Below are 23,271 nucleotides of genomic sequence, written 5' to 3'. Positions count from 1 at the left end.
TTTTTGGAGCACAAGTGACACTGCCTTCCAGAAGCAGAATTGCCATTCAGTATTTGATACCTTATAGAAAGAGCTGTGGCTGTGTCTAGCTTCTGCAGTGAGAAGCTGGCCATTTTCAGGAACACCACAACAAACTGTATTAGATTAAAGAGGAACTGGAAAATTTGGCTGGCTGGCTGCTGACAGATTGAATGGAGAATTTGTATTCCAGTCTGTGAATCCCTATAAGGCTCAGATGGCAACCTGTTCAACCAGGTTAACAGCAAGGCATTTCTAGGCTTGCTCAGAGGTGCACCTCAAGAGATCGAGAAATTTAAAACAGTAAAGCATCAGGAAAAAAAATAAAAATCCATAGGAGTCAGTGCCAGTGGGTTTTTTGGCAGTGTAATTTTGGATGTGGATACCTACATCTTCCTTAATCTTAAATGCATTTCTTCAGAGCTGGTAATTGGACAGTAAAGTGTTTTGTCCTGATGGTTGTGTTAAAAACTGTATTAAATATGTATCAGATTTGAGATCTGAAACACACTTGTGTGAGTTTCTCTTCCTAGCTCAGAGCAACTGAACTGAGATGCACCGTATCTCTAGATGTACTATTTCCCAGCAAGATGAAATAATCATGACACCAAGCCAGAACTGAGACAGTATGAGACTGAGGTCTGATGTCTTTAGTCTGCCAAGCAGCATCCCTTCCTTTTACAGCCCCTGTTCTGCTGGCAGATAGGAAGCTCTTTTTTCATAGTAACTAATGTCGAAGACATGGGACAAGTTCTGATTCAAGCCCAATGCTACAGTAAAGAGATAATCTTAGTGCTGGTGTGCATCACACAGATAAACTGCATTATTTGTCAGGAGTGTATTTCTGGAAAGTGCAACTGTTAGTGGTATGTTGGACAGAAAAGACATTTTATTATAAGATTTAGTGTAATAGAGAGAAATGCATGCAGGGACTAAGAAACACATGCAACATAAATGCACAGAGACAGTATATTCAGTGAGAATATGGCTGGAACAGGATCATTAGTAATAGGAGATGCTGTCTTTTCAGAGAAGATAACCAGTATGAAAGACTTCAGTTGCTTCATCTGTAAAACTGAAGCACCAGTACAAGTCTTTAAGCATGAGCTCTTTTGAGACCTCTATTTTAATACTTACATTTTGTTTGCATCATCATGCCTCGGGTGCATTAAGGCATTTTGAAGGTGGAGGAAGACAGCACAGTGTGATGACAGTGGCCAGCAGAGCAGGGCATTAAGTGCCTGGTGGCAGAGAACCAAAACAAGGGATGGAGAAGTGGCAGAGAACTGGATGTTACTGCCCTGGAGTTAAATGAGACACAAAAGAGATGTTCTTCTGATGAGTATGAGGACTCAGTGAAATGAAAACGAAAGCTTTGTCAGCTCTAATTTTAACCAAACTAGTTCTTTCTTCCTTGCTTTCAGAGTACAATACCCAGCATATTTAATTGTGTGGTTACATGCAAACTGTAAGCATGCTCTGCAGTTGGTTTCAGTAGAGCCCATCAAAAGTCAGATCTCCACCATGTGTACCCATGTGTGTGTATTTGTTTGTATTCCACAACTGAGGAAAGATGCCCGTTAATTGCTGTGGGCAGACTTGTGGGCAGGGATCTGCAGGCCATGGGGAGATTAACTCTCAGGCAGCTCCTCACTTTGACAATAGAGCTCAGCCTGGAGCAACTTCTTGAGCATAATCTGTTTAAAGAGACAAAAGACAGATGCCTAATTTATGTCAAGAAATTTTGTATTAAAACTACACTTTCAAGTGAGATGTGCCCTTGAGGAATCTCTCCAGTGATGTCAGGCACTCATATGCCTTGCTTCTACAGAGGTTGTGAAAATGGAGTAGAGAAAGGCAAAGGAATCAGCAGCCTTCCCCCTCACACCGCTGTAATTACTGCACAGAAAGCATTACACGTTTGCCTCCTCTCCCTAAAGCACTGCTTCATGGCACTCTTCACATGAGCAGTGAATTTCCATAAGTGAGCAGTGACCTACATTCAAGGCAGAAGCCTTGCTGCCTGCTTTTGGAGTGTGCCCTGGCTGCCTTCCAGCTCAAGCCTGAGATTCTCAGCATTTCATTTCCTGGCTCATCCCCGTCAGGTTCACCGGGGACCAGCCTCTCTGCGGAGCATCTGCATGGAAAGGTCACTGCAAAAAGAAGGGTTGGGATGAATTTTTGTGGTAGGCTTAGACACTACTCTGACATAGGTTATAAATATATAGCCTACAATGAACACAAATGAATAGGTAGTGGAGAAAGCAGCAGCCTGGTTAAAATCTGGGCCTGTAAGAATCAAGACTGATATTCAGTCATAAAGAGCTTTTTTTTAAAAACTTTGTCAAACTCTTGCCATTAAATGAGTTTTTGAACTAAAAGTTTAGTGTTTGCCATTGATGCTTCATCCTGCTCTATACCTTCATTGACAGGTGAAGCTATCAGCCTTTAAAGCTATGTAAGAGAATTGAATAGCCTAAGAGCAGCGCTGCAAATGTTTTGAGAGGACAAAATGAGTGTAAGCTGGCTGCATGATTAATTTACTAATGTATTACTTCAGTTCCACACCACCAGCAACCTGGGCAATGAACTTCCTATTTCTGGTTTGGGTTTTGTTCTGCAAGTGAAGCAGTTGTTTGGAGGGCTGCAGAGAGTTGTGTGGTAGGAGCATATGAATCACCATCTTTTAAACTAAAGCTGTTGTAAGTGCATCTGTCCCAGCAGTGTGGTGGCATGGAGACCAGGCAGACCAAAACCAAAGCAGAAATTAGAGAAATGAGCTGAATCTGCTCAGAGAGAACCATTTCTAGAGAAATTCAGACCAGCTGTTCCTTTGCATTGGCACAGCACAACTTGACAAGTACTTCAGAATAAGCAGCACTGGCCCCACTAACAACTTCCACAGCTGTAAGAGAATTGAATAGTAGGACAAATTGCCTGGACTCCAGAAGAGGGTTTCACCCTTGCAGGTTAGCTCTGCCTAATGTGAAAATATGCACAGGCCAGGGGAGCGCAGTCCTGTTCATGCCACCTAGCCATGCTATGCAACCATGAGAATGAAACGGGAACAAAATAAAGAGAACAAGTGAAAGCATCCACAAAAAAAGTCCCTCCAAATTTACAGCACAAGGACTGAAAATTCTGAAAATTTGACAAACCAAAGGGAACTTTTCTTGACCAGTCAACAGATGGGAAGATATGGGAATGAGTTGTTAGGGCTTTGGTAGCACTAGTTCAGACTTCAGATCAGCTGGAGCTTGTTTCAGGAGACTGACTTCTCTTCAACACAGACACCAGAAAGGCTGATGCAGCAGAATGAAAATAACAGATGACCATGACTTCACAAGGATCCTCTTTCCCCATAAGCTGACTGCTTACTGGGAAGCTACTGACAACGGGGAAGTGCGAGCCTTTGTTTCAGTTTTTTTTTTAGCTTCAGTCAACTGGGGCAGCCATGCAAGAAGCTACCGAAGCACAAAAATCGATCAGGAGTGATTTGAATAAGAGCAGTGAAGGGAAGCTTTGAGGTTTTGCATGCTTTGACTTCCAGCTATTTCCCTGAGCCAGAAGGGATTTCCCACCTTATTTTGTGGTAACCTGCCTTTCCAGAGGGCTTTATTTAGTACTGCTGTGCCTCACTGAAGAAAGCTGTCTGGGAGTGTTTTGGTGGCTGGTTGGCGCAGTGTTGTCCCTAAGCAGCAGTCAGGAGAGAGACTGCTGCTCCAGGCTTGTGCCAGGGAATCACACAGGGCCTGAGTAAGGCACTGGCTCACCTTGACTGGGCTGGTGCTGGTATCCCTCTGAAACAGCCCGTTTCACTTACATTTCTGCTTTCACAGCTCCAGTGCATCACTGTGTTTTAGTTGTTTCTCTGTCTTGGTCTGCCTGCTTCTCCTTTGCTTTCTACACTCTCATGTCTTTCTTCCACTTGTTTTCTCTTCCTCACATTCATTGCATGCTTTCTCTCTGCTCTTCTTAAAAAATTGCTGCTGCCACCCTCCACTACCAGCACTCAGGGATCTTCACCCTTCTTGAGCACTGAGCAATGTTATGAGCATAACCACTTCAACAAACCTGGTGGATTAACTTAATCCCTGAACTTTTTTCTGGTTGCCATACTATAGAAAAGGATGTTTTGGATATGAAGATCTAAGGCTTGCCAGCTGTGCTTTACCCGAGGAAATGTAGCAGCCAAACCTACACCATGCTAACACTAGCTGCTAGGTCCAAAACTAACACTGTGCTAAACTAGGATTTTAATGTGCAAAACCAAACACAACTACAGAACTGCACTGTCCAGTGAAGAATTCTGTGTTCTCATTTTTTTGTGAGAAAGCATGAAGAGCAGCACTCTGCCATCAGGCACAGCATGAAGCAACATAAATATAAATGAGTAGTACTGGGTTTCTTTCTTTACCTGATTGCCTGGGGAAACCATCTAAAGCAAATTTGGATGCTAAAAAATGTTTGGAGGAATAAAAATATCACACAATTTTTAGTTCAAAACAAGATGCCAATACTCCGAAACTTGGTTATTTCTTCAGTGCTCAAAAGTGATTCTGCTGAAGTTCCATGTCTCCTTTTGATAATGTGAGAGTGAAAGCTTTTCTGAAAGAAACAACATGCACTTGCATCCTCTCTCACCATTCAGAACAAGAAATGCTTCTCCTTCTAAAGAAGAAGTACATCTTTCACCTGTTGCTGTAAATTGAGAGGTCATGTATCAGCAACCCATGCCTTGATGTCATTAAATCTTCTATTTCCTTCCTATCCAGCCTGCCAGAAACCTTTCCAGGATAACTGAGATGACTGAAATGGAACTCTAACACCAGCATCCCTACATCATGCTTGTATAAATTAAAAACAAACAAACAAACAAACAAAGTCACTAAACTGAGAACAGGCAATAAATATCATTAAAATATCATTAATAAATATAGGCTGCACCAGGACATCAAATAAAACTCATCTGGGAAAATTACTGATATTAAGTCTTAATTTTGTCTATTTTAGCTTCTTAAAGGGAAAGAGAAAAATCTGTAAGTTATCTCAATTTCTTCTAGGTTGTGGTTATTTTTAATCAAAACCAAAAACCTAGTCAGAGTGCTGAGGGAATATAAGATAGACCAGTTCTTCCCCAAAAGAGGAATGCAGAATAAATTTGAGATCTTCCAGGGAAAATACATTATTTGGATTCCATTCTTTCTGCCCCCATCTTTGGAACCCCTTTCCTTTTTAATGGCTGTAGGAAAGAGAACATGAAGGAATCACAGAATCACAGAATCACAGAATCCCAAGGGTTGGAAGGGACCTAAAAAGATCATCTAGTCCAACCCCCCTGCAAGAGCAGGGTAACCTACAGTACATCACACAGGAACTTGTCCAGGTGGGCCTTGAATATCTCCAGTGTAGGAGACTCCACAACCCCCCTGGGCAACCTGTTCCAGTGCTCTGTCACTCTTACAGTAAAGAAGTTCTTCCTGATGTTAACGTGGAACTTCCTATGCTCCAGTTTACACCCATTGCCCCTTGTCCTATCACTGGATATCACTGAAAAAAGCTTAGCTCCATCATCCTGACACCTACCCTTTACATATTTGTAAACATTGATGAGGTCACCCCTCAGTCTCCTCTTCTCCAAGCTAAAGAGACCCAGCTCCCTCAGCCTCTCCTCATAAGGGAGATGTTCCACTCCCTTAATCATCTTTGTGGCTCTGCGCTGGACTCCTTCAAGCAATTCCCTGTCCTTCTTGAATTGAGGGGCCCAGAACTGGACACAATATTCCAGATGCGGCCTCACCAAGGCTGAGTAGAGGGGGAGGAGAACCTCTCTTGACCTACTAACCACTCCCTTTCTAATGCACCCTAAGATGCCATTTGCCTTCTTGGCCACAAGAGCACATTGCTGGCTCATGGTCATCCTCCTATCCACCAGGACCCCCAGGTCCCTTTCCCGTTCACTACTTTCCAGCAGGTCAACCCCCAACCTGTACTGGTACATGGGGTTGTTCTTCCCCAGATGCAAGACTCTACACTTGCCCTTGTTAAATTTCATCAAGTTTCTCCCCGCCCAACTCTCCAGCCTGTCCAGGTCTCGCTGAATGGCAGCACAGTCCTCTGGTGTGTCAGCCACTCCTCCCAGTTTTGTGTCATCAGCAAACTTGCTGAGGGTGCACTCAGTTCCCTCATCCAGGTCATTGATGAAAATATTAAACAGCACCGGTCCCAGCACCGACCCCTGAGGGACTCCACTAGTCACAGACCTCCAGCTAGATTCTGCGCCATTGACCACAACTCTCTGCCTTCTTCCTTTCAACCAGTTCTCGATCCACCTCACTACTTGATCGTCAAGCCCACACTTCCTTAGCTTATCTATGAGGATGCTGTGGGAGACAGTATCAAGGCTTTGTGTAAGCTTGCCTTCCATGAGCGATGGCATGGCAAGCTGAGGTTGGGGTTACAAAAGTGGCATCAACCCTCAATTGCAGAAGCGTCCCCACAGGGACTGTGAGCAGGGGAGGGGGGAGCTGGTGGGGCTGGGTGGGAGTGCAGAGCTCCTGCCGGCAGCAGGGATGCCTGGCACAGGGGGCCAGAGCTCCTGGTTGAGCTGGAGCCAAGCTCACTTTGCCAAAGCTGTTGACAGGAGGAGTTTAAAATGCTTTCCTTTAATACAGGCTTGATTGTTACGTGGGTACATTGTGAATTTGTATCCCATTAGTTAATCGGTTTAAATAGATTGTACAATCTGAAGGAAACAAAGAGGCAGGCGTGGGCAAGACTGCAGGGTGCAAATCCGTGTTACAGCCTGTCGATCCTGAAAAAGGGGATTCAGTCTTCCTTCTTTTCTTCCCTTCCTTGCGCAAGCACTCTGACTGTAGAGTACTGCTAAGCTAGCCCCTTCCTTTGGTATGGTGAATGTTTTGTTCTGTTCCATGGGGAAGCAAGGCACATGGAGGGTGCAGGGAGACTGCTGTTCTCAGCAGTGGCATGTGTGGACCAGGTCAGCTGGGTGCAAAACTATCCATATCAAAAATGGCACTCTCGTCATGAACAACTTCTCTTCTTGGGTCCACATAGGCTGTGTTACAGGCAGAATTTGAAAGTATTATTTAGTTTCAGGTGTCCTCATGCAGTCAGTAACTACTCAGTTTGCCTGAAGAGCTTGGAATACAGTTCTAGGCTAGTTCAAAAAATGAAAGGAACAGTATCTTTTTTACCTCTTTCTTGCCTACTGCCTTTATGCAACCCACTAACCTGGCTTAAACACTGTGGTAATGATTTAATTGCGTACACACTACCTGTTGATGCTGCTTAAAAAAATCATATTCTTCTTGGGTTTCCCGGATTGAAGTCTGTGTAGCCTGGATCTTGGCCTCAGGAAAAGAAAGGGAAGAGTGTTTTTTTCTTATATAAAAGACATACGGTATTAGGAGCAGGACAGTTCTCAGGGGCTCAGGTGGCCAAGGACATGTGAGAACAGCAGTGCAAGGAGTTGCCACTAACACTGCTTGCTTGAACGCTGCTTCTCAGACAGAATTGCAATTTTGCGTGTGCTGACTGTCACATGAGTAACATTTAATGTGTAAAGCCAGGATTTGTGCATGCACATCCCTGGTGCATGAGGAAATGGAAAGCTTGGCTGAGACACAAGATTCATACTACATGCAAAGCTCAAATTTCTGCACTAGCTACAATAAACCTAGCTTTACATGTGACTTTCCTGAGTGCTTTGCAGGCTAGAAAGAAAGAATAATGTCAAGAGTGATTTGGAAGATTTCAGAGCAAGAAATTCAGTGCCCAAGTATATAAGAATCACTATTGTACACAAAAAGCCTGACAAGTGTGTGTGGGTGGGAAGGAAAGTCAGCCTGTTCCTTATGCAGAATCATGATCAATAAGAGCAGAGTGATGGCTAGGGTGTGAGTAGGGGGTTACATTGTGAAGAGCTCGGATAAGTGAGACAGCAATAGCTGCAGTCAATAAAAATCACTTCAGATCTTAATCATCACTGTATACCGCAAGAGCTGGGGAGGAAAGAGGCTGTTTATCCCTTGTTGCTTCTCCCTCCCAAGCTGTCACCAGCTGCCCTACCCTTCTGCTTTCGGGGCACAGCCCCTGCAGCCCCTTCTTCCTCCTCTCTTATCACATTTTACCATGGGATGACTTCTTCCTGGCCCACTGTTTTGTTTACATCCCACCACTTGCATCCTGGTGTGACTACATAAACAAGTGCTGCCCATCTTTAACACCAGAGCCCCATCTGGTCTATCCTAGGCCCACCAGCCTGCCACACTCCTTTCAGAGTTGGGATGCATTCGCAGAGCGCACTGCTCTCTAGAAACAGGCTACTGCTAAAGCAGCTCTTCAAATGTGCCCTTAAAAATGGCCTTTGCCATGTTGTCTACAAAACCCTGAACTGCAACAAGGAAGTGATACTTTCAGACTGCTGTGCTGATGAGTGTTGCCTCATTTGCTCTCTTATGTGATCATCCATGTCCATCTTCTGCACAGCTGCTTCTTAGTATGACCAGGAAAAGCCTTCAGTAAGCTCTCTGATTAGAGCCATGCCTAGCAGAAACTACAGATGAGATTGCTGGGCACTACATCCACTAAATCTATAATAGCAGGAATATTGAAAAAAAAAAATAGCAGTAACAAGCAACATTTAACCTGCACTGTCTTGGTTGATCTGTTGCAATAAGTAGTGTCTCAGCTGGTCTGGCTCTTCACAGTTGTCTCAGAATGTGTTAACAGAGTGCTCAGGCCCCATATGCACCAGTAAAAATGTAAAGTATACAAATATGGCCCATCTTGCAGGCTAGCATTTGTTCAAGTATAAGTGAGTGCACTCTTCAGATTTCTCTAATGATAATCAAACAATGAGAGGTCACAGACCAGGGAGGCATCTGGTGAAAGAGTTTAGACTCCTGGCCCAGGTTGCTTGTTTCTGATGTTTCTTCCCCAGTCTCTAGAGTCAGTTTCTTCCTTTCCCTTCTGAAATGCTTTCTGCCCCATGTCATGCAGTTGCACATCTTCCTGGGGTGTGACATGAACATATTCAAAACCTCCTGATGACAGGAAGCAGAAACAAACCTCAAGAGAGCCCATTCCTGTCAGCTGGCTGGGCATCACCACGCAGGTACTGTGGGTGTAAAGCCTGATGCATTTTCCGTGGTGAGCTTCTGCTTGTGGTGGATTTGCAAAATCTCCTCTGCCAGAAGCAGTGTTGTGTTTGCAAGTGAGAAATCCTCCTCTCCCCTTTTCTCATCTATTATCAGTGATCTCTGGTTTGTCCAAAACAAAACAAACCCCAGAGAATAAAAGGTACTGAAAATGCCGCTTTAGACCACAGAAGTCTTCTGCAGTTCCTGACCGTCAAGTTCACTGCCAGGACACAGCCTATATTTGCAGCCAGCCCTTGTCACTTCCTTAGCAGCTCCCCAGATGCTTCTGGATATGCTGGGGCACACAAGGGACATGAACAAGGCCATGCTGTGCAGGACTCTGTCGAGATGATCAGGAAGCCTGGACAGTTAGGACGCATGTGCTTAACTGGAGATGCTGCTGGGACTTCTCCAGGACTGCTAACCAAGGACAGGGACACAGGGGCTACAGGCAGTGGGATGGGAAGAGGCTGACAGCTTCCCCAGGAGACAGCAGCAGCAATGCCAGTGAGTGGAGCTTCATGGAGGATGTCTTACCAGCTGTTTCAGGAACTGGCTGTGATTTTAGCAGTTTTTGCTGTGGTAGACCAGTTACTTCCAGCACAGCCCTAGCATCTGGCTCTGCAGCTAACTCAGCTGCTGTCTGTGCAGGGTGGACATACCACAAAGGCACAACGATACAGAGCAGGCACTGCCATGAAGAGGGTGCCACCAGTGATGGAATGGGAAACCAGGGCTCCTAATCTTTAAGCACATTGTCCTCAATATTACCCAGTGAATGCATGTTACCTTGCATGGAGCTGGTGCACTTGGACACTTGTATCCCTGCGCAATGCTCCTCTGAACGACCACTATGCTAGGGGCGGGAGACACAGAAGGGAAAGATAAATATGAGATTTAGGATTGTCCAGGTGGTACAAGGCAACACGGAAACTAAATTCTTAGAGCATATTCCATTACTTGTCTCCCACCTGCTTGAGGAAAGCAATAAAACCCCTGCAAGAAGTAGTGTCAGATATACTGTTCTGTACTGGAACTGGAGATGACTGTAAAACTACAATGACCTGGTGTACTGTCTTCTCTAAAATATTTCGTCACGGATCTTCTTGTTAGCCATTTAAATGTCCTGTCCCTGGGTTGGTTTAGAGTGGCATTCAGCAAGCTCTTCTGAGGATAAAGCAGTCTTAGCAGTGTTTTGCTTCCAAGCCAATGTCCCTTTCCTTATCATCATCACCCTAGGATTGCTTCACAGCCAGCAAAAGCCAAAAGCCAGAGGCAAAGGTGATGACAGTGGTCTCCCAGGCTGACATGGCCCAGGGGTTCAGTAGCTGGGCACCAGTGTGCCTGGGGAGTGGGGAGTTGAAGGGGTTTTCTCCTATGAGGGTGGCACAGTGCCTGGGGCACTGCAGAGGATGTTTCTGCTGCAGAAACACAGAGTAGGGCTGGCAGTTTTGGTGGCTCTCCCCAGTAAGCTCAGGCCTGCCACACTGCAGAGTGGTGCTGGGTGGGCAGCAGTCTTGGCCAGCAGCTCCTCTCCTGGGGAGGAAATGGCTGGCACCAACAAGCCTGTATGTGTCCGACACTGAATGGGCTGTCAAAGGTAGATTTGCAAAGGGATTGGAATATGAAAACATCACTGCAGTGGTGAGTCTGCTATGCTTCTATGTAGAGAGGCCTTTTTCCAAGTACTGCCAGGAGAGGTGTTTAGTTGTTGCTTATATCAAAAAAACATCATCTGTGCCGTGGTCCCTGCAAATTCATCCTCGGCATTTTCCTGCTCTTTCCTCTTAGATAATATTTTCTGAGCACAAGAGATCTCTCTTCATTCCCTCTATTCCACAGAAATAAAACATAAACAAAAGCATGATATAAATACGCAGGTCTCCTGTGTAAATCTCTATTAAGCAGTGCTCCTGCTTGGGACTGGATGAATCACCCTGAGCAGGGCTGTTTCAAAGCACATGCTGTATGTGCTTTAAAGCAAAATAGGAAATACCTGTGCTTCAGTCTTATAATAGTTGTGCTTGAATCAAAGCAGATGATTTGTAGCCAGGGTCGGGTTCACAAGAAAGGGCGAGGTTGCTAGAAAGCCATAATGATAAAGCTTCCTGTTTTTAAAGATGGATTTCAACAAGTATTATTGCTGCCTCAGAGGAGGAAGTGGATGCATGCTAGCTGAAAAGTACCTTACTATTTCTCCTTGCATTTATGTGCCAAAAGTCACACAAAAAAATGATTTCTGCTGGAACTGAGAGGAGGCTTCCTTTTGTTTTCAGCCTCACTGAAATTACTACATGCTTACAAAATTAAGGCTGCTCTGTTTTTAGCTGTTATGCAAACTTTAGGTTTTCTCCTTGGCAACGTGAAGTGTCCTTAAGAGTTAGAAGTGCTGAGTGTCTTATGACTTTATTTTCCTTATATACACAATGATTACAACAGAAGACAGCTGCTAATTTCAGGAAAAAAGCCACCATGTAATAAATCTTTTGTGCTGCACCATAATAACTCTCCTTTTCAGGCAGACACAATTTAGTGTAAGAGTTGCCTGCATTTGGTACTACTTACCATAAGAAGATGTTATTTTATTTCTAAATATATGGGAAAGCTGGCTGCACATTACAGAGCTGCCGCTCATGACAGAAAGTGAAATCTCATGGCTTTATTTCTTCTTAAATGACATTTCGCCTAAGGCGTGACGTGCTTTCTGTGTTCTGAAATAAGCACCCACTGATCACTTTTCACCAATGTCATTATGTGCTTTTGTGTTTGGTATGAATCGCTTTAACTCAGTTGGATAGAAGGGTCTGAATCACCTTTTTGCCACCAAGGATCATCTTGGCTGTGCTGGGATGAGCGAAGCAGGAGAAGGTAATAGGCTGTTTTCCTGGTTATCCAGTCCAAAAACTGCCATACTTCACTCCAGATTGGAAGGGGCAACAGCATGCCGGTGCATCATCAGCTCCTTTTCCATCTGGCCACAAGCTGTCCCTGTGACAAACATCTGGTTTGCTTCATTGCCCCAGGAGCACCAGAGATGGGGCCTTTCCCACAACCAGGCTGTCTTGTAAAGTCCAGGCTTGTCTCTCCTGGGGAATTAATCTGTACTGCATGTTTCAAATAGAAGGGTAGTCATGAAACTGAGTGGGCACCTGTCTTTGGAATAGGTTGGTTTTCATTCACTGCGATCTGGCTCTGACTGGAGCAGAGTAACTATTCATAATCTATAAGAACAGTTATAATAAAATCATCTATTTCAAAATGAGGCATCCACCATGGGACCTGTTCTTCATCAGAAGCTGTGGAAGTGTTTCTTCATGTAGTATTTTCCCATATGAAGAACATTCCCAGTTTGAATCCTCAGGGCTCAGGGTGACTCAAACATGTGAAGCACTGTCAACACCATGAAGTGCTCCCACAGTTGCAAGAGAGTGCACACCCTCACAGGGGCATGGCATCACAGAAATGCATCCATAACCAAGCTATTGGGCTGCCACTGAATGATGTGGCATTTACTGGGACAAGCACATTGTGGCAGAAGCATTGCAGTGCTTTGATATGGACTCCAAAATGCTGGATGAAAAAAGCATCCTGCTTGGGTGCCTTGGATTAGCTCCTTGACAAAGCAAGCTTTGCTTTTGTTTTGTACCACTGCTGTGGAAAATAACACAGTAGCCCAGAATTTGTGTAGCTAGAAAACACTGAGTCAGCCCACTTGGTTTAATCAGGCTCTACAGGAAAGCTCCATGAGTGGATTTTGAGGGAGGTAAGATTTTATATGCCAGGTGTTACACAGGATTTAGTGATCCTTCCTCTTGATTTCAACTGTGCTATATAAGGTGGTACAAACAGTTCTTTGTCGGCTTCCTCCTACACGTCTCTGTTCTTGGAAGATATAAACTCAGAGTCACCTTGAATCTTTTTTTTTCAGGGTATTTGTTGTAAAAGTAAGTAGGTAATTTGATACAAGAAGGTACAAATTTGATACAAAGAAGGTACAAAAAAAAAAGGTAATTTACATAGATTTGATATTTTAGAAACAGAGGTACTTATGAAATGGTGTGTGAACTCAGGGCCACGGTTTGTCTCTGGAAAGTCAGTTCTGAGGTTCAGACTTGGGCCCAGGTGTGCTTGCTAGACTCAGAAGATCAAAAGTATGGGAAATGGATAAACCATTTAGGAAAACCTAAAAAGAAATCCCAATAGGTCTTTTTTCAGGTTTATTTGATTTTAGAAGAATGACTTCAAACTCGGAAGGACTAAAGCACAGAACAGTTTCTGCACATTTTACCTACTTAAGCTCACAGTTTGGTTATACTTTCGAGTGATAGCTCAGCCTATTAGTAAAACTCACTGCACAGGAAATATTGATCAGGCAGAGATTTCTCAGTCATTATGAGAAAAACGTAGCCCAGGTTTAACTGAAGTATGGTCACGACTTTAGATAGGTGGGAAATAGCTCAGACTTCCAAGAAATGGGTGTGAAATGACCACCTAGCAAGCCTATTTTTTTTTTTTTTTTGTGGTCTAAGAATAAAGCAAAACAAAATAAAGCAAACAAATGCAACCTAAAATAAAGGAAAAAGTAAGATGTCTGAGGAGGTCTCCACCAGGATGCCTGACACACTGCTCCTGCGTGGGCAATACAGAAAACAGGCTTATTTCAAAGTGAGGCTGAAATTAAGTGGAGCCCTGTGTTAAGAGCAGCCTGAAGTCCCAGAGAAGAAATGTCTTCATCAGTCACAGAAGCTTAGTTTAGCAAAGGGGAATTAAGAAGCCAGTGAGTAAAGGACTTCTCCAAATCTTTTGGTAATCTGGATTAAGGAGGGAAATACTTACAACTCTTGTCATCGACACCAGCGGCAAGCCCCCACTAAGAGAAATTCAGCAAATTTTCTTGTTCCAGGCAGCAGTGCCACTGCATGAATCCTAATATTTGGACTATGGATTAAGCAGGGGTTGCTCATTTGATGTATGGCAAACAGAACACCACATATGATCTAACTTTAAAGTGCCCACCAATAGATTCTCATCCAAAATTAATGTAAATCCTAAAGCTGCTAGAGCTGCATAATTATTTACTTCACAAGGAACTAGTGGCCATGGGTACTGATTTTCAAGAAATGAGAATTTGGCTTTCTCATTAGCTTTCATTTCGTTATGGATATTAATAATTTAAAAAATATTTAACGTGCACGTTATTTTGCAGCAAAAGCAAAACTCCCAAGCACTAACCAGATTTGAATTGATGAGCAAGGAGTAGTTTGATTCCTCTTCCGCTTTTAGCAGCCTCTGGGATTACTTTTGCTTTCAGAGAGGAAAAGTTGAGCAACTGTTGCAGAGTATTCATTCCCAGCAAGCAACCTTCTTTTAGAATTCAAGCAAACATGATTCTCCCCCAGTGTCTGTGAATTCCAGGCATCCAGCTGGGTGCTGCTGATAATGAAAAGGAACTGACAGCTATGTCCCAGCTGTCCCAACACAGAGTTAACTTCTCTGTTTCATAAAAAGTAAACCAGCCCTAAGTATCCCAAGAGGGAATAGGGTGATTGGGTATCAGAAACTGTATCTGGCATGGGTGAAAGTAGAACAGTAAGAGGTAAGGTAAGAGATCCTGTACTTGACTGAAAAAAAAACAATCAACCTTTTAATGTTGAGTAAAGTATGAAGCAATCCGTTAACTTCGCATGCAATATATTCCCTTTCCATTTGCATCCTTGCAGTCTGGTATACTCTTCTAAACGAAAATATTAATGTTGAGGCTGGATGCACCACAGGTTGTGATGAGAGGGTGATTTTTCCTGTGGACATAGAGCAGTACTTCTCCAGCAGCACCAGGCTTCAGCAGCAATGTGTATTCAAGGGTGTTACTCTGATCATGTACAAATGCGGTTCTTTGTTCCATCAGCTGCTCTGCGTGTGACACAGGGTTGTGCTGGAAATAGGAGTTCCTTGTTTATGCTTCCCTGAGGATGAATGAATATATACTGACTTAGTAAGATATCCTCCACAGTGAAAGTCCAGCCTTCTAGCCATGAAAAGTTGAATCGCCATGGCCTTTCTAAAAGCGCTATTAATTTTGTGATTGCATTCTTGTCCTCTCCCTCCAGTTTTTGTGAGTAGTACATGGGAGCCCTGATATCCCTCAGTGCCTTATATTTACGATTGTGTGGAAGCAGCAGTGGTTACTTATGTACGCTCCTGCCTGCTTTCTTCCCTGTCAACTGATCGCTCTTCTAAACCTGCTAATCACAACCTTCCCTAGACACCTTATGATTGAAGGAGGCTGCTGCTGGAGCTGCAGCATCCCTCAAAGCTATCTGCAGCTTCAGTTTGCTGTGATGAATCATTTTTCTATGTGAATCAACTCATATTTTTAAGCTTCTGTGAAAGTGATTTTCTGCATCTCTTTTTTTCCAGTCTCTCCTCCCAGTGGAGGAATTTTTGCAGGGCCTGATTACCTCTATTTCCTAATAATTACTTGCTAATTACCTTTTGCCAGTGAACATTTCCTAATAATTACCACAGTGGTATATGAAAGAACATTTCCTCCCTCTAAGAAGCATTTAAGATATCTATAGCAACCATGGAGTAACACCTGGTGTATAGAAACATTTTGAATGGAATACCAATGCAGGTTAGCATGGGATTTAAATGATCTGCACATGACTTTTAAGAGGCAACTCGGCATACATGCAATCAGAAAAAATATTTTAGACCCAAAAAACAGGTTTTCCATGCCCAGTTTCATAGATGTTGCCTTTCCTAGACGAAAGTTATTGTTTCCAGTGTAGTCTCTACTGCTAAATATATTTTAATGTGATTCTACCTCAATACCTGCCATTAGCACACACAGATGAATTAAAGTAAACCAATCCAATGCCACAGTATGCTCTAGAAGGGACAGGGGATGCTGTGGGATGTTTCCACAAAAAAACACACTGCTCACAGGTGTAGAGAAATTGTGGGAAAACTGGCCAAGAGACAGGAAATATGGCTCTATGGCCAGCTTTCCTTCCTACAGAGGCTGATGGATGCAGCATAACCCAGGATTAGTCAACGTTACCAGAGCTGTGTGATCTGCTTCTCCAAGGTGTTGTCTCCTGTCTGCTACAGCACAGAGGGAGAAAGGAGCGGCAGTGGGCACTCAGAGCAGGAGAGCCACCATCTGAGCATTAGTTTAACCTACATACATACTTTCCTACACAGAAATGACCTTTTTCAATTCCTCAACACCACTGCGGATGCCTGGTTTCTATGGGGCAAACGGAGGAAGTGGGAGTTAGAGACTGTGTCTCAAAAATGTGTTTGGTTTTTGCAGCATTATGTCTTTACTACACACATGTGCCCATTGAGGTCAGAGCTCTGAACTCTGAATTCACTTTTCCTGTACACACATTAACATTGACTGAAAAGAACACCTCTGTGTTGCAGGCTGGTGTTTTGTTTTATTTTCTCCTCCCCATAATCATTTTAAGTACCATGTAATCTGTGGTACAGAAGAGAAGTACATCTACTTAGGTGGGGGAAAGCAGAGCTCTGAACAGGAACAAGCTCCCCAGCCAAGTGGTTGAGTCACCGTCCCTGGAGGTATTTAAGAGATGTGTAGATGTGGTGCTTAGGAACATGGTCTAGTGGTGGAATTGGGAGTGCTGGTTTAATTGCTGAACTCTATGATCTTAAATTATTTTCTAACCTAAATTATCCTATGATCCTGTGTTGTACGCAGAATACAGAAAATAAGATGCTGCCACTGCTGAAATAGTGCTTTCAGATCTTCAAGCCTATGTTAAGTTGCAGCTTTCCTGTCATTTGCTGAAACTTTTTAACCATAATCTTATTTCTCTTCTCTTTCTTTCTGTTGTTGATCTAGTGTAGCAGAACTGATGCAGTGATACTAACATGCACTGAGGAGTAGATTTGTGCCACAGAATGTTTCCCAGAAAGCAATGGCATGGTGACTGAAAGAGCACAGATGAATGTAAGAAGCGATGTTAGCGTACAAAGATCTGAGCCTACCATCATGAGGTCAAAGGAATACCTTTTTTCACTGACATTGTTCTGCAATACATCTGGAGCTGGTGCAGACTCAAGGTGAATGAAGGGAAAAGAAACAAAGCATCTGTAGCCCAGGTTTTCCACCGTGAGACCCCTTAAACACTTAGGCTCTCTGGTACAACCAGGACTGGCATGGAGCTATTTGGACATGGGTGGCTGAAACATTCCCCCAAAAGCCAGAGTGAAGCACTGCTAGGGTCTCAGGTTGAGTGTGATGTGAGGACTAGTGTTGAAAACCTGAAACTACTTGGGCTGATGGGACTCACCACAAGCAAGTATTATAGGAAGATCTCTTTCCCCACAACCTGCTGTCTCCCAGTCCCCAACTTAAATATTGCAGTTTATACTAAAATACAATATGTGTTGACATTTTAACAGGGGAAGAGGGGTTGGATCCTACAAGGATTTCCTCACCCTTTCTAATAAATCCACCTCTGATTCATCAAGACTGAAACTAACTCGTGGGAGGAAAGGAAAAATGAGGTGATGGGTGATGCTTATGGTCTGCCTGAGGATGGCTTACACAAATAGGGTCAAGATCACATTGTACGTGTGAAAGAATAATTCATCGAAACATTAGTGTCAAATACCTAATGTAGGGGACAAATTTTAGTAGGCGGTTGATGTACTCAATTATGAATGCATATTTATGGCCACCAACTGAGACAAAACATTCCCTGAGTAGGGAAGGGACAGAATTTCTTCTATATCTGTATAGAAAAGAAGTCACCCGGAATAAATAACACTTTTACACGGAAGAACTGAAAAGCAAGTTAATAAAATTAGTAATGTGACCTTTCTATCTGAAGCACTAGTGAACTCATTTGCATTTTTTAATTATGATTGTTGTGAATTTATGCATCACTTGAAATTGTTGCAAAAAAAATTTGGATACACACATTTTACTTTACTTGCTTGGAAAAATAGTTCTTACATATAGCTTCTGTGAAACAGCAAGGCTAATAACCCTAGAGAAGATTTTTTAACACATTTCTTGAATAGATTAAATAGATACAAAACCACACAGTGGTCAGACAAATCTTTCATGCAAATATGACCTCTTATTCATAATGTTATTTTGAAAACTATTATTTATTTATATAAATATTTACAGTTCTGCTGAATTCTGCAAAGATTCTTGTGTGCAAAATCCTACTTGTGAATTTGTTAATCAATAGCAAAATAAAAGTGGTTTTAGACACTGCTTCAAATAATGAGCTGTCTTATTTCCAGAAGTACTCAAATATCATATTGCTACTTTCACCAAATGCATTGAAAGGGTAATAACAGTGATTAATGAGATATAGCAAGTGACTTATTAGAAGGAAGTAAATGTATCATTCTTGCTGACACTGAAGGAGCACCTGCAAATATTTAAATGGGAGACCGTATGGTCTTAAATATGACGCACTGCTGAACAAAGGTTGAACCTACCAAACAGCATTGCTGAGGCTGACAAAATGTCTTCTGGATCACCACACTGGTATGGGTGAATGATGATAGTGCTGCCAGACTTGAAGAGAGGAAAGGAATTATTAGTCTGGGATGAGGGATGGTGAGGAAGAGAGAAAAAAAAAAGAGTTTTAATTACAGAAAAAAATATTCTTAAGGGCACAATCTATGAAGAGTGCCCAGGTGAAGAGGAATTCCCATCTGTCCTGGGTTTACCAGTAGCCATTTTGCTCCTTTTTAGTAACTGGTGCAAGCTCTGTGTTTTGACTTCCAGCCTGGGCAGAGAGCTGATAACACCGATTGTTTTTAATTGTTGTTAAGTAATGTTTATTCTGGCCAAGGACTCTGTGAGTCTCATGCTCTGCTGGGGACGAGGGGAGGCCGGGAGGAAGCAGAGACAGGACCCCTGACCCAAACTAGCCAAAGAGGTATTCCATACCACAGCACGTCATGCCCAGGGAGGTAACTGGGAGTTACCCGGAAGGGCACGGGCTCTCTTTGGGGGGGTTGAACTCGTTCGGCAGTGGTATCGTATTCTCTTGTTATTTTCTCTTATCAATATTATCATTGGTGGTAGCAGCAGTGGTTTGTGTTATACCTTAGTTACTGGGATGTTCTTATCTCAACCCGTGGGAGTTACATTCTCTTGATTCTGCTCCCCATCCCTCCGGGAGCAGGGAGGGTCTGGGTGGGGGGTGAGTGGACAAGCTGTGTGGATCGGTTTAAACCACGACACCATCTTTGAGGTAAATAAAACAACTAAAAGGACTGTTGGCTGAGTTGGCCTGTGCTGCTAGCAGGAAGATGGTGAAAGCCACCAGGTATTTTATAATATCCTCTAACACTTCTATGATTCCACAACTTTGCTATGTCATCTAAAAATCAAAGTTACCCCATATAGGCATGCAGTACCTCGGCTTCAACAAAGTAAAAGTTCCCAGAAAATACTATGCCTTTCTTTGTGGCTCCTCTCTGTGACTCCTCACCCTTCCCTGACTACCAAGAGCCTACAAAATGAAGGCTGAGTCCAGCCTTTGAAAAATATCTAGATTGCCACTTAGCAAGTACACCAAGGAGCTTCTGAAGAGATTAGTAACCCTTCTGCATCAAGCATTTCAGATGCAATGATAATGCAGAGAAATATAGACACCCCTAGGGATGGGAGGATGGAGAAGGAAGAACTTGTTCGCTCTCTCTTACCCTCTCCACTCTGAATTTTTTATTTTCATGGGTCCAGTTTTTCTAGATATAAAGGAGTCTCCTTCCCCATCCTCCCAGGTCATGCTATTGCCTATCCCAAAGATACAGGCTGTGATGTCTTCTTTCCTCTGGTTCATTTTCAGCCTGGAACACAAGAACAGACAGCAGTATGCGGGTGGCATATGGAGGAGTAAAGGAAAATGCTTTTATTTTGTGCCCATAGCTTTTAATTAAGGCTCCAGCATGATCTTTCTGCACAGGGACCAAGATTACCTAATACAAAACTGAGAGTGTGGGACATGGGGAATAATGAATCCTAAGCCACACAAAACTATATTCATCAAATCAATTTGGGCTACTTGGAGGCCGGGGAGCATTATGGAAATGAAGTGACAGAGTAAAGCAATGTCTAAAGACCTGGGAACAATGGACTCCACTTTCCCAATCCTGTCTGGGAGGCAAAAAAGCAGTGAAGAGCTTTAGTGGCTGTGGCTGCTGCATGTCCCTTTACTGGCGCAGCAGCTGTCCCTGCACAACAGGAGATCTCTCCTCTGAGCAGTTGACCCAGAGAGGCGATTTCTGCGTGACTGAGCATGTACACACTGCTGGGGCTTTGGCACTGCTTTATTTTTTTTGTGGCACCACAACCCCAAATCATTGTTGACTGCCAGGCTAAATAAATTTTTCCCTGTCTCTCTCTCCCTTGACTGTTTACACTCTCATATTGCTGTGGACAATTACCAGGATTTGCCTTGGTCATTGTTTCACCAGCTGTAATATTAGCACATATTTTCTGCTCTAAAGTTTTCTCCACATGCCCTTCACTCCACTTCTTGGGGTTTGGTTTCTTATTTTCAGAATTTCCTCCATTTTATCTGAATATTTTTTTTAGGGAAGCATTTAAAGCTGTGTGCAAAGATATGTACTTACCATACCAATTGTTGTTTGAATTGCGAGAGCAGAGCAACTGTTAAATGCTTCCATTCACATTTATTTCAGAATTTCTTAAAATATCCTCTTGACAACATTTTGGGCTATCTTGAAGCAACAGACCCCAGGTGCACTTCCCAGTTGACAGGTCAGATGAATATATCTATCAGGTCCCAATTCAGTTTTAGGTTGTGACCCAGATAAACATGATTTTGGTCCCAGTCATGCTCTGTGTGCCTTGCTTCCCACAGAAAGTAGCTGGGCAGGGGCATAACACTTTCCCACAGTCATCCAGTGGGGACAACCAAGGGGGGGAGGACTGCAGGACAGAGAGGCTAGTGGGGAGCCCCTCTCATGGAGGGCTGATGGTCTTAGTGCATACTGAAAGGGGGAAGGAAAATAAAGGGAGGAGGAGAAGGTTATAGCAACACGTCTGTGGGTGGTACAATGTCTGTGGGTGGTAGAACTTTAGAGCCCAAGCTAAATTTTTCTCATGCACATGGCATGACTGGGTATTGTCAAAAAGCTTAACTTTGTAGTGGCTGCTGGCAAAATATTTGGGAATGGGGTGAAGAAGAGGAAAATATTTAACTTAGAACCCAGCACTGCACAGAGGCACTTGATCTGAAACATCATATAATGGACAGACAAAGCACAAGATAACACCTAAAAAACAAAGGCAAATGTCTTAGAAAAAGATATGTAAAATGCAACATGGTTACCTGACTTAGCTCCAGCTTATTCAGTCATGACCAAGTCCAGATACGTTTAAACAACTGAAAGGCAAACCTTAAGGAAAAGCAGCAAGTGCAATTTCAGTTGTGCAACTTCACAGTTGTACATTGAGGTTATCCTCAGTGCTCTCTCCTGGCTTGATGGGACGGATATAAAAAGAAACAGGAGCTGAATGTAGCAATTTCTAGCTTCCCCTCTGGCAATGAATTTAAACTTTAGGCTGGACAAAATTGTAGAGGAGTCCAGGGCAAAGGTATCTGCTTGTATGCTTGGCCCTGAGTACTGCATTTCATTCACAGATTTTTTTCATCAGCTACACACGTGCTAAACTTCAATCCTATTCCATGTCCTTCCCCATCCTGCATGATTTGTATACAGAAAACTGACCCGTCCTGTGGCGAAGTGATCCTTCAACTCTTCCCCAACTCCTCGGGTGCTTTCAGCTTCCTGCTGACAATATAGAAACGTTATTTTTACTCCCTTTATTAGAAAATTGAGCAGGGAATATTACCAAGTTCCTCTAGCACTGGAAACAGAATTTTGGCTCAAACCCAAAACTAAAATCAGTTTTATGAGGTCAGCCTACATCCCCAGAGAGCTGGTTCCTCCTGCTACAAACACAGAAGAAAAAAAGGCACAAACAGCTGCCGTAACCAAGATCTCATTCGCATTCCTACGTAACCTAAATGAACAAAGCTTGTGATAGGTTGTGCTAATGCCTGGTCTCTTTGTGACCAAACAGCTTGGATAAAATTTTGAACCAAATGAAAACAAAGACACAGCCAATGCCTGGTTACCCAGCGCATGTCAGCCTTGTATTATTCAGGTAGTTTTACGAAAATCTGTTTCTTATAGACTTTTGTCCTCTGGCTGATTTACATCTAGTGAGGTTCAAGCTCTGATTAGAACATTCGCTTTCAGTTGAGGTTTTCACACTTTCCTATCCTGTGTATTCACTCTGCTGTGGTAGTGCCTGGCTTCGTAAACTGAGTCTGGAGCATTTCACTGTGCTAGACCATGGTTAAAGCCTTTCTCCTCCACTGACATAAAGCCTTCTCCTAGTCACTGGCTTTCATGAAACATACTTTTTGGTGCCTCTGCACCTATCCCAGATTTTGTTGGCACCTGTGAATGGGCTCAGATCTTAAACAGACGGGCAGAGAGGCAGACAGATACATACAGACAATGTGGTTGCGCAAGTGTTATTTCCCTTGGAAACCAGACAAAAGAAAAAATTGTCTCAAGGTACATTTTACAAGCCTGCCTGTTTTCACTGTGTGAATATTTGAATCCTCTGTGTCAAATCTGAATAAAAGGCATGCAGCATGATGTTGTTCTAATGGAAAATCAAACAACTCAAGCTCAATGGCTATGATGGAAATAAATCTTGTTTCATATGTTCAACTTGCCAGAGGCCTACAAGCAAAATAGGGATGGATACATAGATGATATTCATAGAATCATAAAATGCCAGGTTGGAAGGGACCTTAAGGGTTATCTGGTCCAACCTGTCTTGGCAAAAGCATGGTCTAGACAAGATGACTTATGAAGACATTAAACAGCTGTGGGCCCAATATCGATCGCTGGGGACCCCACTTGTGATATGTCAGAAGTTTGAGAAAGGATTAGCTGGTTTTGTGTTTCCAGAAGAGTGTTCTTGAAAATCTCCCAGCACTCACTAGTTCCTTTACCCTCCACAGAAGCTTCCCATGGAATC

General features: G+C 43.2%; 1 long non-coding RNA gene across 1 annotated transcript; it reads right to left on the bottom strand.

The window, feature by feature from the left end:
* Positions 1 to 14,941: 14,941 nt before the first annotated feature.
* Positions 14,942 to 19,984, bottom strand: LOC136012657 (uncharacterized). Its single transcript, XR_010611876.1, has 3 exons — positions 19,890 to 19,984; positions 18,672 to 18,750; positions 14,942 to 15,145 (listed from the first exon to the last, which is right to left on the bottom strand). It is a non-coding gene; the product is annotated as an uncharacterized LOC136012657 (long non-coding RNA).
* Positions 19,985 to 23,271: the final 3,287 nt, after the last annotated feature.

The sequence above is a fragment of the Lathamus discolor genome, chromosome 4, assembly GCF_037157495.1.
Source record: "Lathamus discolor isolate bLatDis1 chromosome 4, bLatDis1.hap1, whole genome shotgun sequence".
In the NCBI taxonomy this organism is placed as follows: Eukaryota; Metazoa; Chordata; class Aves; order Psittaciformes; family Psittacidae; genus Lathamus; species Lathamus discolor.
The sequence above is the reverse complement of the archived record's forward strand: the minus strand, read 5'-3'. Positions and strand labels throughout refer to the sequence as shown.